We start from the raw sequence: 10,914 nt of genomic DNA, 5'->3' as shown, positions 1-10,914 counted from the left end.
GTGAGAATGTTCACCTTGATGGTATCTAGGTCAAGTTCGAAACTGGATCAACTGCCTTCAAAAACTAGGTCATTAGGTCAGATAATAGAAAAACCTTGTGACCTCTCTAGAGGCCATATTTTTCAATGGATCTTCATGAAACTTGGTCAGAATTTTTATCTCGATATCTAGGTCAAGTTCAAAACTGGGTCACTATGTCAAATAATAGAAAAAAACGACGTCATACTCAGTTCGAAACTGGGTCATTTGGGGACAGGTGAGCGATTCAGGACCATCATGGTCCTCTTGTTTTATGGTTGTTATTTGACAAAATCGTCTATAAAGAGACTCGCGGTTCCCTTCCCGACTTGCACACAAAACATCCAAGGGAACAACTGCCACAAACCATGAACTGCCTATACTCTACCTTTTATTAGAATAATATTAAAACCATTAAATCATTTAAAACTTATTAAAAACACAGTATTAAAGTACTGAAGGCTACCACAAAACAATGGATGAAAGCTGTGCGTGAAAGATGTTTACACAATCCTAAATATTTTGGGTTTTCCATATCAAACTAAGGCGATCATAGGGTACTGTTGTGAAGGAATCATCTTGATTAACTTGAGAAAGGTAGTGTAAGGATATTACAGCCTATAGATTGGTGTTTGTTCCATTGGGGTACACAATTAGCGCGACAAACGGCATTTAAATCTCACTTGCGAATCTGAAAAATACGGTGCCCCTAAAGTGACATGTTACGCACTTTTTTTCCACTTAGGTAATGTGAGACTTTTTTATTTCGTTTAAACGAAATCATTTCGTTCTAACGAAATAACTAATTCGTTTAAACGAAATGTTATTTCGTTTTTACGAAATGTCATATTGTTTAAACGAAATAACTATTTCGTTTAAAAAACGAAATAACATTTCGTTTAAACGAAATAACTAATTCGTTAAAACGAAATGATTTCGTTTAAAAGAAATAAAAAAAGTTTCACATTACCTAAGTGGAAAAAAAGTGCGTAACATGTCACTTTAGGGGCACCGTAGAAAAATGCAAAGATTAATATCTAACAGAAAAAGTCAGGTTCCGAGAACGCAGTCCCATCAAACCGCAACCCCATATGTTCATAAGATTATCTAGTCCCGATTTACTGTAAGATATTAGCACCATATCATCCGCATGCGTAGGGCACCCATATCTCTTTCCATGGAATGTCATTGGAATTTGTTAATTGTCAATTGTGTCTAATAGGCTGTCGATAAATACTATATAGAGCAGAGGGCTGATACACTGACCTTGTCTTGTACCTTGGAGTATTGGGAAAAAAACTGGAAATATGTCCCTGTGATCGTACGCAACTGAAAACGTCATCAAACATGTTCAGGTTTACTTTAAAGATACAGTGATTTATGCCAGTTTAATATAATTTTAACATCGAAATAGTGTGGTTCACATGGTCGAACGCCTGCCGAACGTCCAGAAAACACGTGTACAGTTTGCTGTTATGGTCACGTGCGTGATTTATACTTTCACGTTACAAAAATGACGTCATAGTACAGCTATCCGCCTTGCAGGCTGTTCAGTTTCAAAGTATTGTCTGTTTGCATGATATCAATCAATATTTTTTCATACAATTTCAGCACCACTGAACATAAGCTTATTGCGCGATATGAGTCTGGATCCGATTTCTTTTTCGGAGAGCCCTTATATAATGTTGAGATAATCCCTTTTTTCACGTCTGTCGGTATGTATGAAAATTCTGTTATTTTCTGATACAGGTAAAGTCTTGTTAATAAAGCGTTTCCGCCATGTAATATGTGTTCATAGTTTATTTTATCATAGCCACAAGCTTTACCGTTTTTACAAAGTTTCAAATTATTTTCAACCATTTCTTTAGTAATATGTATGTTTTTTGACCATTTGCTTGACAACATTGATTTTACCTTACACAACTCCGTTTCACATTCCATTAAGCGTTCGTTATCGAAAGTGCCATGCTCTGTCGGGGAATAAAGTTCTGAGAAATATTACCTCCAGCCGTCGTTAATATCTTTTGGAGTGTTGCAAATACGTCCCTTAAAATCCATTTCAAGTACTTTTGAATGGTTGCGCGGCTTTCTGTGTTTATTTATAAGTCGCCAGAACTCGTTGTTGTCTGTTTCAGCTGCCATGTCTATTTCTAACTCCACGCTTTCTAAATGCTGCTGTACCTTTGCTTGCCAGCCTTAAAACCACATTATTTACGACCGATATTTGTCATGTACACATCTGGTTTATAAACTACACGCCTTATTGAATATGCCGTGTTGATATGTACTTAACCGTTCTAAGAATGTTTGACAATACCGTTTTACTTTATGTTTTTAAATTGCTGTCATTTTTTCATTATTTTTTTTTCTATTCTGTTTTTGTTATTTTCTGGCCATAAGTCTGAATTTTGTGATTGCAGTGGTTTACATGTATTTACAGTAAAAGCAAAATAGCTATTACGATCGCTCTGAAATACTATGAAATTTTACAGGTTATTTTATTTAAAATCGGCCGTTTTTATATAATTTTGCTTAACATTATGTTAATATCTTATTAAAAATGCAATAGAACTCAAGCTGTATTTATTCATTAGCGGTGCTGAAAGTTTGAAGTGATACTATTAAGTAATAAATGCTCTACATGCGTTTTCTGTGTATGTGACGCCTAAATTCTAGGCCTTGGAGAATGTGTACGCAAGGATTCTAGGGGGGTTCGGGGGCATGCTCCCCCGAAAAATTTTCTTTTGCTAGAACGTTTTTGGTGCAATCTGGGAGTATTTTCACAAGAAATAGATTCAGTAAAACGTGTTAAATACCAGGTTTTCATGTAATAACATTTAAATTTTAAAGTGGATGTTTTGACATTACAAGCGATATTGTTGTTTAAATCTTTTTCGTTTAAAAAAATGTAGACAAAACATTTAAATGCTCACTTCCGCGTTTTCTTTCTAATGTCGTTACTATTCAATTAATTATTTCTCCAACAATAATGAATTTTAAAGGCGTACGCTAGAATTCCCTGTATATGAGATGGGCGAAAATTTTCCCAATAACAGAATTTCTTTAAACTTCGGATATTGAAGGACAATCATCTAAGAAACAAAAATATGCAATAAAAATCATAGGTCACCGGTATCGAAAAAGAGTTATCTGCCCTAGAATACATCATTTTGGGGGGAAATGCCGTTTTCAAGGGCAGATAACTCTTTTTCGATACCGGTGACCTATTATTTTTATTGCATTTTTATGCCCCCGAAGGGAGGCATATAGTTTTTGAACCGTCTGTCCGTCTGTCGGTCTGTCCGCAATTTTCGTGTCCGGTCCATATCTTTGTCATCGATGGATGGATTTTCAAATAACTTGGCATGAATGTGTACCACAGTAAGACGACGTGTCGCGCGCAAGACCCAGGTCCGTAACTCAAAGGTCAAGGTCACACTTAGACATTAAAGGATAGTGCATTGATGGGCGTGTCCGGTCCATATCTTTGTCATCGATGGATGGATTTTCAAATAACTTAGCATGAATGTGTACCACAGTAAGACGACGTGTCGCACGCAAGACCCAGGTCCGTAGCTGAAAGGTCAAGGTCACACTTAGACATTAAAGGATAGTGCATTGATGGGCGTGTCCGGTCCATATCTTTGTCAACCATGGATGAATTTTCAAATAACTTGGCATGAATGTGTACCACAGTAAGACAACCTGTCACGCGCAAGACCCAGGTCCGTAGCTCAAAGGTCAAGGTCACACTTAGACGTTAAAGGTCATTTTTCATGATAGTGCATTGATGGGGGTGTCCGGTCTATATCTTTGTCATTCATGCATGGATTTTAAAATAACTACGCATGAATGTGTGGCACAGTAAGACGACGTGTCGCGCGCAAGACCCAGCTCCGTAGGTCAAAGGTCCTAAACTCTAACGTCGGCCATAACTACTCATTCAAAGTGCCGGGGGCATATGTCATCCTATGGAGACAGCTCTTGTTTTGTTTCTTAGATGATTGTCCTTCAATATCCAAAGTTTGAAGAAATTCTGTTATTGGGAAAATTTTCGCACCAAATTCTAGCATACGTCCTTAAAAAAGATATAATTTCACAAAAAAAAAAAAAAAAAAAAAAAAAAAAAAAAAAAAAAAAAGATATTTCGGCCTGGTAAATAATGTTTAACTTATTTAGTAATATAATTTTAATTTGTATAAAGTCGGGCAATAATATTAAATGCATATTGTTCTGATGGTAGAAAATCGAATCGACGGATGTAAAATACAGTGTTAAATTACATCTAGAACACCTCGCTGTTCAGTTCCTTTTCCCGGTAAATGCTTAACAGCTCAAGTCCCGATAGCCTATCAGTGGTCATTGTGTTCCGTAAGTATAGCGGTAGCTGTTGATACTGGAATACTAGCAAGAACACAGAGTACAATATATAGAGATAGTACCTAAAATTTTAAATTATGGAAAACAATTAAAAAATTAACGTTGATTGCTCATATATAAAGTTTCAGACCGAATAAAATACTCAAGTCTTAATCTGACCATTTTCAAGCTTGTTATTGATGATTTTCTGAAATCCATGTACTCGCTCTTGCAGATAGTCCTACCTGTCAAATACATGCATATTGTATGATATCACAAAATGTTTTAAGACTCATAAAATAAATTCAGATCCACTATTTCAGCTGAAATTTAGGAATAATGTTATTTATACCATATGATGATCATATACCATATGGTCTATATCACACATCATATATAAAAACAAGAAAAAACTCTTCAGTATTTACCATGAAAATGGACATTTATCAGTTGTCGGCCTGCCTTATAGTGTGTATACTCGTTTGTATGATTCTACAGTTTGGCCAATAGTCAATTATGGTTCTGCAATCTGGGGATACCGTTCATACTCGTGTATTAACGCGGTTCAGTACCGTGCGATGCGGTTCTTTTTAGGTGTCGGTAGATACACGCCAAACATAGCGGTATCGGGCGAAATGGGTTTGGTGTCCCCAGATATAAGACATTGGAAGTCCATTTCTGTCCATTTGGCCAGAATGTCCAAGATGCATGAGAATAGGATAAATAACCGGGTTGCACTTTGGTCTGCCTCTAGGGCAAATAGGTCATGTAAAAATTGGTTCTTTTATGTAAAGTCTATGTTGACTAGTTGTGGCGTTCCCCAGTATTGTGATATCAGTATTGTTATTCCTAAACAAACAGTTGTCAACTTAGTCACGCAAAAATTTAAAGTCAATCATTGTTCAGATTGGCTTGAATCTTTGAATAGTGCTACAGGTTCTTCCGATCGAGGTGGAAATAAATTGCGTACTTATCGGTTATTTAAAAGCGAATATCGTGCAGAAAGGTATTGTAAACTTATTATGTCTCCACGACATCGCGCAGCGTTTAGTAAATTTCGTTGTGGCGTCCCTCCAATACGCATTGAAACTGGGCGTTATGAAGGATTAGGCGTACAGGAACGAAAATGTCCTTTCTGTAGCAATATTGAAGATGAGAGCCATGTTCTTCTTGATTGCTTTTTGTATGATGACTTGCGCCAATCACTATTTGCAAAGGCAAATACTGTTGATACTTCTTTCAGTACGATGTCTAAAACTGATCAATTGGAATTTTTGTTCACCAAAGAAGAAATGATACTTTATAGTGCCAAAACCTGTTTTAATATTTTGCAACGTCGTCCTTTATTTACTTTAAATAATGTCACAATAATGTTTTATGAATAATGAACGTAACGTTTTATTATAAGTGTAGTTAATCAATGCTAATCTGTTCACCCCTGATCTGATCAGGGATGATACGTGGTATTTTAAAATGTTTCTTATTAAGCGCATTAGGGTCCCGATTTACATTCTTCAGTGTCTTAACTACAAGTTAATTTTTATGGCAGTTCTTATATTTTGATTAGCATTGGTTATCTATCTTTTATCGTGTAAATACAGATATGATAAAATTGGCATTTTGGTGCATTAAGTAATGTGTGTGTAAATATATTTCTTATAGTGTAATTTGTAATTTATCTTAATCTATAGTCTCTTGTCATTCTAGACATAGAATTGCCAATCATGTGTATTGTATGTTTAATATGTGATGTGTATTTTATGACACTGTATTGGAAGATACTTTAATAAAGTATAAAACCCTTTAAATGAAATGACTTATCACTAAGTTTTTAACCATACAGTTACTGCATTCTGCCCTTTAATTATTGTCATACACGGGTGTAAATGTAAATGCCAGGTAGAATTAAAATTCTGGTAATTGATAGATCTCTAGTACTATGTCTACAATATAGATGGACGGATATAGGTCTTGGTGGGGTGCTTTAATGGTGTCTGGCAAGCTGGACGAAATATCTGTATAGATGGCGCCTACCCATGGAAAATCAGATGGCAACATTGTTTGATTAAATATTTCAGAGAGATTATTATGTTGTCCAATTAATACACTGAACCGCTTTCAAAACGCTCCACTTACATAGTTCAAAATAACTACATTTTAGGCTGATGCTTTCATTCAAAACTTCTAAGAATCTTCCATTACATAATTGACACACAAATCATTATGAAGAAATGCCTATTAATATAACTTTATGCTTTATAAGACACACACTACAAAAAGAAAGTCACAAAATGACACATAATTCGTTGAAGTAAGGAATTCTGTATAAAATGCTGATCAAATCAGTGAATACTTTTCATAAAAATGATTTTTAAATCATTCGTTATTACCTATTAAACATCTTTATGATCAAAAAAGACTAAATCCGTGCATATTAACATTGAATTTCAGGTATAAACCAAAAGGATTCCTTACGGCTATTTGTTTATAGATTTGGAAAAAGGAGCTTAAAATTTTGAATCCTTTGAAATGTATTTCCAAAATAAAATATTATTTCATGTTAAATACAGATCAACCGTCATATAGAATGTGGTTTTTCGAAATTTCTACTTTTGTCGTAAATTAACTCTTATCACTTAACTTTTCTTTCGCTATCAGTAACCTTTTCGCAATAACTTTAAAACTGCCAAAAACATCTGAATACATTTTCCAGGGAATTTAGAACAATGTATGAAACAACGTTTGTACAAAATGAACAATGAAATAAGGCTTAAATAGCAGATTTTATAACTAATTCGATGAAACTTCAAAGTCGCAAATTTATCCAACAATTATGCTACAGTAGTTACTAGTGCGAATGTTAACGGTTTTCATTAGAAATATTCTTACAAATTTAAAATAAATTGAATCCCGATAGTATGTGACTGAAACACTGAATTTTTTTGAATATCCAAATATGCAATGACAAGCTTTAAAGTTGATAATTTTAATACATATACGACATCGTTTCATGAGACAGAACATCACGCCTCATATGGTTGAACATTTTATATTTACATAATATCCAAAGATGATGATAACAATTTACATGTTTATTAAATCGACTGAGAACTATATTGGTAGCAATCAAATGAATCTTTTTAAGATTAGGAACGTTGACTTTCATGTCATGAATTGTTTATTGGAAATAATTGCGACTTTGTATATTATCGGGGCTACATCAAATAAAATACAAAATGTTCAGATTACGGAAATGTTTGTGGTTAGTTTTCCTTCAAACAATGTCTGATATTCATATTACTGTCCTGAAAATTTCACGGAATTATCTTCGGACGACGGTAGTTTTAACATTATAGCGAAAAGACTTCTGGTAGTGTTAGAAAATTTGTATGCCCCGAGAACGTTGTACCTAGTCTCAACATTTAGGCTCAGGTTCCCGTCTAAAACGTCTGGATAAGGCGGACCATCTGACTGGCATTCGGCCATATTTAAACCTCACTGTGAAAAAACTTTTCAAGAAAGATTAATCTTCTCATACTTAACGTGTGCTTCATTACATTGAAAGCGCGACAAAGATCGCCAGAAAGAAAGGAAATATATCGATATATCCCCCCTTCAGTTTTTATTGCATTTTTAGGCTTTTTGATTTTTTAGTTCTTGAAGACCATGGGTATGCAATTGCGTTTTTTTGCGTATAGGTAGCTACGCGTAGTAGTGGTAACATTATGATCAAGTTTCATTAAAACTGGTCTAAAATTGCAACCTCTAGAGTCATAACTATCAAATTGTTGATGGCAGACAACACATGACAGCTGACACAGAGTGAGCACAATAGCTCGCTGCTAAAGTGATCTAAAAATTATAGTAAGGGAGGGAGCTGAGTGTGTGTAATGGGTGGGATGGTTAACAGTAGGTAGGGGGTTGCAAGTGGGGTATAAGGGATTACTAAGAAACATTATGTGTTATAAGCCAAATTCATAAGCATGCCATAAAACTTTAACCTACACTTTTTAAAAATCTGACCCGTGACCTTGACCAGGTATGTTACATTAAACCGAAGAATGACTGCCCCCTAATAAGATTATTGTGTACATGTGTTTGAGGAATATAGAGGCAATAGTTAAGAAGAAAATGTGAAACTGAGAAACTTCCATAAACTTTAACCAGCCTTTAAATTATTTGACCAGAATGACCTTGACTTTTAGGATATCTGATCCTAAACTAATAGATGTTTGGTGAACATTGGGTAAGAACTGCTCAATTTAGTCACCAGACATTGTCAATTTTTGCAATTATGAGAATTTCAATGGCTATGACTCAAAGACAGACTTTCTGGATCCAGCTGCTGGTTATCAAACTGAGATATAATGCCCATAAACATTGTGATTAAGTTTGGTGAACACTGACTAAGATCTGCATAATGTTAAGGAACAGAAAACTTGTGTGGATGCTGCACCCTCCCCCACCCGCAACCCTGGTAGTCCCGTAATATGTCAGGCTTCACAAGCATTAACAAAAGTGTCAAACTGTCTCAATATATTCCCATCACAGCTTATTACTTCCGAGGTTTAATAAGCCAACTTAAGTTGACAAAATTTAATATAATTACGACATTCAACTAATTCAAGGGCCATAATTAAAAGCTGGACCTAGATTTGATAAAGATACATACTTTGTATAAATTTGTAAATTTGATTTGGTTCTAAAAATGTTCTTGGTTATTGAGCCAAGACTGTAAATGTTTGGCAATGGATGATTCAAGGGCCATACATTTGAGACTTGACCTACATTTTACAGAGATGCATACTTCGTATACATAATTATGGTTTAGTTCTAAGAAATATTACCCTAGTTACTGAGTGGACAAGAGGGCAATGATGGCTCTAGATTGCTCACTTGAGTTACACAGCTTGCATTAACAGTTTTGGCAGACGGTCACACATGGTAAATGTCTGCGAATTATTTTTGAAATAGGGCCAGTGTTTTCTGATATGAAGATCTTTCAAGTTTCCACTAAACAACTATAGACAGGTAATGAATGTATGTGTGTGTCTATACTCCCATTAAGAGTGAAAACATGGTATGTCACACTTTTCCAAAATGGAAACATTAATGCACACACATGGACAGTGGTACAACTTTATACCTCTTGCCAACACTGGTGGGGGCATGAAATATGTTCACACTAGACGCTGTACCATCTACTAGCTAACAGTTTAGTTAGGGGAGTTAAAAATGGGAAATCCTTCTTAAAACTATTTAAGACAGAGTTTTGGTTCTCTTACTGCAATCTTACAATGAATTCAATTTTAAAGGATTTACAGTAATACTCTAAAGATGGGAAAGCTTGTATAAAAGGGGGAAAACTTCAAATTTATCAAAGCAGAAATTATAGTTCTTGAGTCTAACACTTTTCTCTCACTGCAATCTATCATTGAGTCAAATAATATTTAAGTCCCTTCAACAGTGTCAAAGTTCACATTGTATTACAAATTTTGTAATGGATGGATGGATAGGATAAAGCAATTCCAGTATTACCATCTAAAACCTGTTCTGTGGGATATGGGGATATAACAACTGGACACAAGTCATGGTTTCATTAATGTTAACACATTTTTAATATTTCAGATCTGGAACATACATATATAAGTTACCTGTAAATCAATAATAACAGCTGCAACACATCATTTTATAATCAACTCAATGATATATAGATAGAAAATATCTTTTCACACAGGCAGACCCTACAAAATATGCTGTAAACTGAATAAGAATTTGAAGAAAAAAGTCAGCATATAAATTAGAAATCCTATACAAGGGTCATTCAAAGACTACAAAGACTGAGGCTCTGACTTCAAAACTAGCCAACAAAGTTGTCTAAATTTGTATCATTTTGAAATATTTTGTCTTTACTACATTACTAATAAACTTTGATAATGCGGCAGTTGAGTCTAATAAGAACAGGGGTGTTCAAAGATAATCCGTCATAGATATATTGCAAAGCAGTTATTGGATTTACCTGTATTGGAAAATAAACAGTGTCGATTGTATTGAGGTCAACTGCCACATTATCAAAGTTTATTAGTATTTACTAGCATTTAGGAGTGACCTGTCGCTTTTATTAATAGATTTGAAAGGTTACTGGAATAAACCACTTCAGTAAAGGGGTACCCTACCTTTTTAAAACTTATTTTATAATAAATATTTAAATGACTGCCTCTTCGACAATTAGACGCCGTGGTGCAGTGGTAAGCGTGATTGTTCTAGAATCTAACTTTTGTAAGTTCGAATTACAACGGAGATCAATATTTTTTTTTTCATTTTATATTTTTTTCATTTTATATTTTGGTAACATGCATTTAAAATGATAATAATGTTAAAGATGTATTCGTATGGATGGATCCGTACCCGTAGATACTTCCTATTTGAATTGAATTACTTGTATCAGTTTGCTATTTTCGGTTTTTCAAATATTTTTTTGATTGTGAATTATTCAAAACATGGTTGACATAGCTCTTGACAATTTGGTCATTCAAC

Source organism: Mercenaria mercenaria, chromosome 18 (assembly GCF_021730395.1).
Source record: "Mercenaria mercenaria strain notata chromosome 18, MADL_Memer_1, whole genome shotgun sequence".
In the NCBI taxonomy this organism is placed as follows: Eukaryota; Metazoa; Mollusca; class Bivalvia; order Venerida; family Veneridae; genus Mercenaria; species Mercenaria mercenaria.
Note: the sequence above shows the minus strand (reverse complement) of the source record.